The sequence below is a fragment of the Adiantum capillus-veneris genome, chromosome 3 (genome assembly GCF_014529385.1).
Source record: "Adiantum capillus-veneris isolate H3 chromosome 3, ASM1452938v2, whole genome shotgun sequence".
Classification (NCBI taxonomy): domain Eukaryota; kingdom Viridiplantae; phylum Streptophyta; class Polypodiopsida; order Polypodiales; family Pteridaceae; genus Adiantum; species Adiantum capillus-veneris.
In genome coordinates this window covers 90113772-90121531 of record NC_140933.1, presented here as the reverse complement: position 1 = coordinate 90121531, position 7760 = coordinate 90113772, and the positions used below count along the sequence as shown (strand labels likewise).

Here is a 7760-nt window from a genome sequence, read left to right as displayed (position 1 = left end):
TATTTGTTACATATACATGTGATAGTTATGTGTGTGAACACATTAGGACCGTCGGGGCATGTTTTCCCCTATTTAGGAGGTTTTTCCCCCCATGCACTGTATATACGCCCATCACTCTAGGGCTATCTATCTTCCCATTGCACACTAAGTAATAAAACTCTCTATTGTGTGCCTTGAGCTTCCTTCATCTTCTCCAAGCTGTGTGTGTTTCTCTGCAACCCTAATTCCAACAATTGGTATCAGAGCAGGTTGCGTCCTCCTGGGCTTAGTCGCCAGCAGCTCCAACACACGCCTGCTCATTTTCTTCAATTTCAGTGAGCTTTGGTGAGCGTTCGTAGGTCGACAAAAATTTTGGGAGAACTCGTAGAGCTTACTCTGCTCAGATTTTTTATTCGGGCTCATTTTGGCCTCTGTTTCCACTATAGGCAGTACTGCACAGGCTATTTCATCATTTTGTACAGAATTTTTGTCAGTGCCATTTACTGCATAACAGATACCTTACAATCTTCTACGGTTTGTGCTATATAGCACGTGTTGTTCCCGCTTTGTTTCTCCTCTTTTCAAGCAGTTTTCACATCAGGTGCAACATTTACCATGGTTGACAACAACACATATGTGTTCAAGATGTTTGTTGTTGAGGACAGATTGGATGGGGATAATCACCCTATGTGGGCTTACATGATGCAACATGTTCTTGTGTCAAAGGGCGTCTGGAACATTGTGCAGGGCATTGATGTACATCCTGGTTCTGAGGATGTAGGCAATGTTGAGGATATTGCAGGACTTGCTGCAAGGATTGCTGCTATTAGAGTTGTTTTGCCTACGGCAGAACAATCTCGTTGGGATGTAAAAGATGCGCAGGCTCATGCATTGATTGTGTTGTTTGTGAAGCGCACCATTGTTCCTCACATTTGTTCAACAAAATCTGCAAAACAGGCTTGGGATATTTTGGCTGGTGTTTATGCAAGTTGCAATGAGGCTAAAATCGCTTTGCTGTATAAAGAGCTGGAGTCGAAGATTGTGCATCAGGAAGATGATATGGACACTTTCCTTGCTGGTGTCAAGGATATCAATGAGCAACTTATTTCTACAGGTGAAGTCATTTCAGACAATTCCCTTGTGCAGATTATTCTTCATGCCTTACCAGATTCTTACCAGACTTTTGCTAGTACTTGGAGACTTATGACCCAAGGAAATCCTGAAGTTGTTAAGTTTGATGCATTATGCACATTGCTGTTGCAAGAGTCACTTTCCAGAAAGAACAGGCCTAGACATCGTGCAGTTGAACAGGCTTTTATTGCTTCTCAAAGAAAGGGGTGGTAACATCAATGCAACCACTCTGATGGTTCTGCTGTGAGTGGAAAAAATTATGTTCCTAAAGCTTCTGCTTGCAGCAATTCGTCTGGAAATTCTGGTGATAAGGAAAAAAAGAAGATGCTATACCATTATTGTAAAGCTAATGATCACTTGATCAAGCAGTGTCCTAAGTTGAAGGCCAAAGAGGCTAAGAAGAAAGAGGGTGGTTCCACTGCAAAATGCTGGTTCCACTACAAATGCAGCCATTGTTGAGTCTTTTGTGAAAGGAGATTGTGATGCTGATGTTGATGCAGAATGGGCTTTTAGTGCAGAGTGCACTTACAATATTGTTGTCCATGATGCATGCATGTCAGTTGCTGCAGATTCACATGTGTGGTATTTCGACAGTGGTGCTACAAAGCACGTTACCTCACATCGTGAATTGTTGGCCTCTCTCGAGTTTGTCCCTCATGGGAATTCAGTCACTTGTGCAAACAATGCCTCTTATCCTGTTCAGGGAGTTGGAAAGATTGTGCTTACTACTGCAAATGGCAGTTCTTTCACACTTGTTGATGCACTTTATGTACCTGGGATCAAGAAGAATCTTTTGTCTGTATCTGCACTTGCTAGACTTGGACTTGTAGTCAAATTTGTGGATGGCAGATGTACAACTCATGATCTCAGTTTTGGTGATGAGATTGTTGCATCTGGCCTTTTGTGCCGTGGGCTATATAAGCTCACTTTGTATGACAAGTATAGACAAAATTTTGCAAATGCAGTGGCAGATTCAATGGCTATTTCAGATGCAAAACTTTGGCATGCACGTTTTGGTCATTTGAATTTTGTCAGTTTGCTGCGTTTGCAAAAATCTGATATGGTTGCTTCTTTGCCACCTCTTGAAGCACTTGTCAAACACGTTTGTGAAGGCTGTATTCTGGGTAAAATACAGCATTCTAAGTTTCCAAAGGATGGTTTAATTAGGGCCACATGCAAGTTGTAGCTTGTGCATAGTGATGTTTACGGGCCCATGCAAACTCCGTCCTTGGGCAATTACCTTTACTTTGTGACTTTCATTGATGATTACTCCAGGCATGCATGGGTATTTCCACTTAAAGCAAAGTGCAAAGTTTTTATGTGCTTCAAACAATTTCTGGCTATGGTTGAAAATGTCTCCAAAGGTACTATGGGCACCCTCTGTTCCGATCGAGGGGGGGAGTATATGTCTCATGAATTTAATGCATTTCTGGCTAGTCGTGGGATAGAACACCAATGTACAGTCCTTATACACCTCAACAAAATGGTGTTGCTGAGAGGAAAAATAGGTCACTTACGGAAATGGCACGATGTATGGTCAAAAGTCAAGCTTTGCCGCATTCTTTTTGGCTTGAGGCCATCATGTGTGCCACTTATGTTCTAAACAGGTGTCCTACGAAAGCTTTGCTGTAACATGTAATGGCCCAAAAACTTGTGTGTAGCGAAAATTAGCATGAACATAGTGGGCATTTCATTAGAATAGATTCCTAATGAGAATTACAAGAGTGCTTGGGTGGAGAGAGCAACAAAAGGCATAACACCTAGTTAGATAGCATGAACAATACTTTCAAAAGAGAGAGAAATTAAACTATTGACAACAGTTGAGGACCGGATTTGCATGGAGACGGTCCCCCCTCCAAAATGCTTTGTATTATGGTTTCTCCCATCAAGAGAGACATTGTACAATACAATTCTTTGTGTTCCTTCAAGACTAGCTAGTGCAATGAAGATGAAAGCTTCATGCACTAAGCAAAACACTTAGCTAACACAACATCAATTATCTCCGATCTCAGACTCAAGACCTCACACACCTTCGAAGATGGTGAGAGCTAGTAGGGTATGAGAGTAGATTGAGAGGAAGAAGGAGTAGTCTTACGAGAAAGATGTACATCTCCTCACATAATCACTCATATTAGCATAGCTTAGCTTAGTAATTAGCATGGTAGAGGAGATGAGCATGCATTGAAGCTTGGCTCTTGGTTGGATTTCCATCACAAAGCCAAGAGTTGTTGGTGTAGGCCTCCCTTCTCACAAGCTTGGAGTAGGTGATAAGCTTTCCATTAAAGCTTGAGAAGGAGAGAGAGTCTTCTTTACTTCACACATGAGATTGTGTGTGTGTGCGTGTGTGTGTGTGTGTGTGATAATGCCTTGCAAAAATCAGCCCCCTCTCTCTCTTGGTCGACCCCTCTTGCTATTTGCTCATGCTCTACCCTCATTGGACCTCCCCAGGCCTAGCCAATGGTAATTAAGCAGTATAAGTGATAGCCTTCTAACATGTGTCCCCCTTTCCCCTTTTGTGAGAGCTTTAGGTAATTTAATAATTTAACTAAACTCTCATTGGACCCCTTTGCCTCCTGCCAATAGGAATCAGGCAAGCCATTAGGCTGCTGAATGCTCATTGGATGCCTTGGGAGACTGTCCAATAGTCTTCTAGAGGACTTAATTCTCTTTTATTAAGTGTTTTAAATTAATTAAACTAGATTTACTCTAGCCTAATTCTCATTGGTCCACCTCCAAGGCCATCCAATAGGAATTGGATTTACTCTAGCCTAATTCTCATTGGTCCACCCCCAAGGCCATCCAATAGGAATTGGGTACACCTTGTGGGCATCTGGGTTAGGGAGCTGACATGTGTCCCTCATTCCCTTTGTGTAAAGGGAGCTTGTGTGTGTGACTTTCTCTCTCATCCCCTACAAGCAAGGCTCCTGGCTCCATCTTGGTGTACTTGGCTCCTGGCTCCATCAAATATCTGCTCAAGGTCTTTGCTATTTGCATGTAAACTGCCATGCGTCGACTTCCTGCACTTCCATAGATCGACACAATTTGGTTGTACCATCATTGCCCACCCCCTCGTTGAGCATTTATGCTCAACGATAGTGTTATTTAGGTAAAATAAGTATGTATATAGAGAATGATATAAATAGCTACATAGACTGCATAGAAAAAATGATAATATAGTAGCTATATAGATAGGATAGATATAGAGAGAAGAGCATCTGCTATTGCATCACCCTCCAGGGTCAAATGGAAAGCTCACAGCTTCCCCAAGCATAGTGTAGGCTCCACCCGGATCAAAAACAAAGCATTGGCTATGGCCATCCACCTGTAAAACATGCATATCCAAGCCTTCCGCTGCATTTGTAGGCCAATAAACACGCCATGACCCTTCCAGCTCTTCATAGCATCGAGCTTTGTCACCCTGCATCCACAAGCCTTGCTGCCAACCATAGGCATGCTTTCGATTACTTGAAGCAGTTGTACCATAAATCACTATTATGCCATCCGCTATAGAACCCTCCATAGTATAGTCTTCAAAAAATCCTTGCCACTGATGGAAAGACACCAGTAAAGCAACCGCCCATAACACATGTATCCATAGCATCACATAAAAAAACAAGGCCCTTCCATTTGCCTCCACCTGCTGCATAGCCAAGTAAACATGATCCCTTTGCAAACCTGCATCCAAACCCTCTGTAAATGGCTCTAAGGCCAACTTTTCATACTCGAGAACATGACCTACTAGAACGACAACCTCATCTACAAACACCTCATCATCTGCAAGGCTGGTGTCACCTTCCTCTCTGCATGGAGCCTAACGCTCATAGGCTGCACCTGTATCAGCTTCCATAGAGTCATCTGTCGGAGCTAACTCTCCACAGCTACCCACAAACCGTTCTGGAACTTCAAAGCGTACCTCAACATGCTCACCAAGGCAAGGTTGCCCCACCCCCTGCATAAACAAATCAACCAAACATACCTCCGCTTCTGCTTCTATCTCCTGCAAGTCATCCTCAAAAACCTGCTCTTCAATTAGATTTGATGCACCATCAAACCATACCTCTTCCTCCAATAGGGACTCACCATCACACGACACAAGATGGCTGCTCGACTGACAGATTCACACAAGGTGTAACACTATACTGCTCTTCGACCTTTAGCTGGTTGACAAGCAACTCGCATACATTGTTCTCCACTTCATCTACATGAAAAACATCATAAGTTTCGTACCCTGAATATACCTCTCTGCACCTTTTGAGCCCTGGTTGGCACTTCTTCTACCTCTTCTAGCCTGGCATCAGCTTCACGTGCTTTGATCAAAATGCATATCAAGAAAAGAAAGGGCTTTTACCTCTTGAGGCTCTTCAATATGTTTGGGCCTAGGTCCACTGGCTACCGTGATTGCCGACTGCAACAACCCTGCCTCCATCTTCTTCTTCATCTTCCGACTCTTTGCTTTGGCAATTCCGACGGCTTCATCATAAGTGCTTGAATCGTCATAATCGACTCTCTCACGAACATAGGGATGCAAGCATGATAGAAACCTTTCGAGCTTCAAATATCCCGCATTGGTTGCTTCGGTAGCAGCCACCAAATCTCCCCAATAAGCTTCAAATTTATCAACAAAAGCATCAAAATTTGCGCTTACATCCTATTGCAAACCTTTGATCTTCGCATCTGCTTCCGAAGCTGACACCACCCTTCGATACTTTTGTAAGAACTGTTCACGAAATCCGAGCCAATTTTGCTTGTGCACCTCTTCTAAGCCATCAAACCAAACTTTTGCTTTACCTCGCAGCACCAAAGGTAGAGTCTGGAGCTTTGCTTCATCACCTGGCATCTGCAGTACTGTCAGCATGAACAGCTCAAAATCGGCAAGCCAATCGTCAGCATCCTCATCTCCTTTGAACACTGGCCCAAACTCCTCCTTCATTTTGACTCACGAGCACCTTATTAGGAAGCAATCAGTGGATCCTCAGTGGGGGCACCACAAGATGGAAAGGGGAAAATGGGTAAACCACCAGCACATAAACTCGATGCCTCTATATAGCTCAGTGATCTCACAGCACCCCTATCCCCTAACAATCACACATCCAGATACACAATCTGCAAACAAATAATGTCCAAGCCGGTCCCAACCAACCCTAACTAGATAGATCCGTTTGCAAAGTAGGTTCAGATAGCTTCCATCTATAACACTATAGAGCACCGTATGACATATAGGCAGTCCAATAACAATCGACACTAAAAACCCCAATCAAATATTTGGCAAGCACCCGTTTCCCTTCAAGCTTGTGGATTTGAACACACCAACATCCTTATAGAGAGCACACGCTCAACACCCATCGGAAGCACACATATACCCGACATACTATTAGACACAAAAGCGAGAGAGAAGATTAACACTAATTTGAGAATAGAGTGGACGGAAAACTCTTCAAAAAAAAGGTGTATGATGCTCCAAACACGCTGATGATCTCCCACTTTCAGTGCTCGATTGATTCCTTGCCTCCTTCGCTTTCGATCATCTTCACTTCATATGGCATGCCCCTTGTGAGGAAACTCCGGCCTCACCAAGCAATTGTGTGGTCAACAAAGCCGCCAACTTCCTGTACTCATTTACTCGTTCAACCCCTCGTGACTCCAATCCCCGCCATCACGGGCATCACCCCTTGCTCATGGCCGTACCCTCCCGTTTGTAGTCCTGGCGGCCTTCACCTTGGTGGGACCCGACTCCAAAAAGTCCCAACTCTGCAGCGCCTTCACCCGTATCCACTGGCTTCTGGCAGCTCTTGGTGGCTCCTTTCCTGCCTTGGCTGTCCCTCAGGCTCTCGGTATGCACCTCCAAGATGGCGCGCCCGCCTTTGTGACACCTCCCGGCCTTGTATAGCTGCCCGGCAGTCCCGTACTCAGGCCCCTGGCGGCCTCTCCACTAAGGCCAGCCCCTAATTCGAGTCCCTGGCTGCCTTCAACCAAAACAAAAAACCCCGTAGGTCTTGCAGCTCCTCTTACTGCACCTGGCGGCCTCTGTGCCCCCCCTGCAAACCTGAGCCTTCCCCCTCTGCTAGGCCAATAGAGACCTTGCTATTGGTCGCTCTCCCTCGTGCAAAACTGGCTCGACCCCTTTGTATCCCTCTCGTCCTCATGCACAGCCAAGTGGCGGCTTCTCCTCATTCTGTTCACTGGCCTTCCAAAACTGGCCCGCCACCCTCCTCATGGCGCCAACACCTGGCCTTCCTTTCCCTATGCACTCCTCGTCGACTACAGCAACTGCAACACGTTTTTTTTATATATATTAATAGCTTTAAAAAGTTTACTTCGGGCTTAGCCCCCTTGCACACGCCAAGATCACCAATCCAACAAAGCCTTCGTAGTCAGTCCCCCGGCGATGCAAATGGGTTACAATCAATCCCGTCCACCACTCAGAGAAAAGCACGATTGCTACAAGTGTAGAAAACCTTCGAACATGATCTGCTTTAGCAGGCTTCATGCCAGAGAGCCTTGAAATTGCTAAGATAGTGAAAGCATCCAATCATATTACATACCATGGTGCTAGCTTAAGATTGCACCCAACCCATACGGTGGAAATTCATCCTCGCTCTGGAGATAAATCCTTTGATCCTTAGTACTCTGGCCAATAGTGTCTCTTGTAG

General features: G+C 44.8%; 1 pseudogene; it reads right to left on the bottom strand.

Moving 5' to 3' along the window:
- Positions 1–3116: 3116 nt before the first annotated feature.
- On the bottom strand, positions 3117–7166 carry LOC147461288 (uncharacterized; annotated as a pseudogene).
- Between the last annotated feature and the right edge of the window lie 594 nt (positions 7167–7760).